Here is a 770-nt window from a genome sequence, read left to right as displayed (position 1 = left end):
CTGCCTTGTCGGTTGGTCTGGAACCATCCTTACCATCATTGCTTTTGAGCCCACTGTTACAGGCATTGTGTTGATCCATATTACTGAGGGTCTTTCTCTTTTTCTCATACCCTCTACTTTACCAAATAGAATGTCCTTCTCCAGGAACTGGTGCCTAATGATAACATGTTCAAAGTATGTGAGATACAATCTTTTTTTTTATTATTATTATTATTTTTTATTTTATTGTGATTTAGGTGAAGGTTTACAGAGCAAATTCACTTTCCACACAGCAGTTCATATACACTTTGTCTCATGATATTGACCACAGTTTACCACAATGCAACAGCTCCTCTCCCACTTCCTCCCCACTGTTACCTTGTCCTAGTGTCCATCCCTCCATGGGCTCTTGTCCGCTGAGCTGTCTCCCTATGCATAAGCAGCCCTTCTTTCTCCCATGATTATTCTCTCCAAGGAGTGCATCTATTTGAGGTAAATGTTCAACTAATATGCCTGTCTTTTGTTTGGCTGGAAACCACAGGTGTGGGTTCGATTCCAGACTCGAAGGGTAGCTAGGGTCCATAGTCTCAGTGGTTACATCCAGCTCTATCGGACCAGCAAACCTGGTCCACCACCTTTTTTTTCTCCAATGATTTTGAGTTTTGTTCCACATTGTTCTCCCTCTCTATCAAGGATCTCCTACATAGATCCCCTTTCAAGTGGAAGACTGGTAGCCAGGCACCATCTAGTTCTTCTGGCCTCATAGTCATATAGGCTGCAGATCAGATGGT

The sequence above is a fragment of the Orycteropus afer genome, unplaced genomic scaffold, assembly GCF_000298275.1.
Source record: "Orycteropus afer afer isolate SDZICR_OR568_19922 unplaced genomic scaffold, OryAfe1.0 scaffold01217, whole genome shotgun sequence".
NCBI classification, from domain to species: domain Eukaryota; kingdom Metazoa; phylum Chordata; class Mammalia; order Tubulidentata; family Orycteropodidae; genus Orycteropus; species Orycteropus afer.
The sequence above is the reverse complement of the archived record's forward strand: the minus strand, read 5'-3'. Positions refer to the sequence as shown.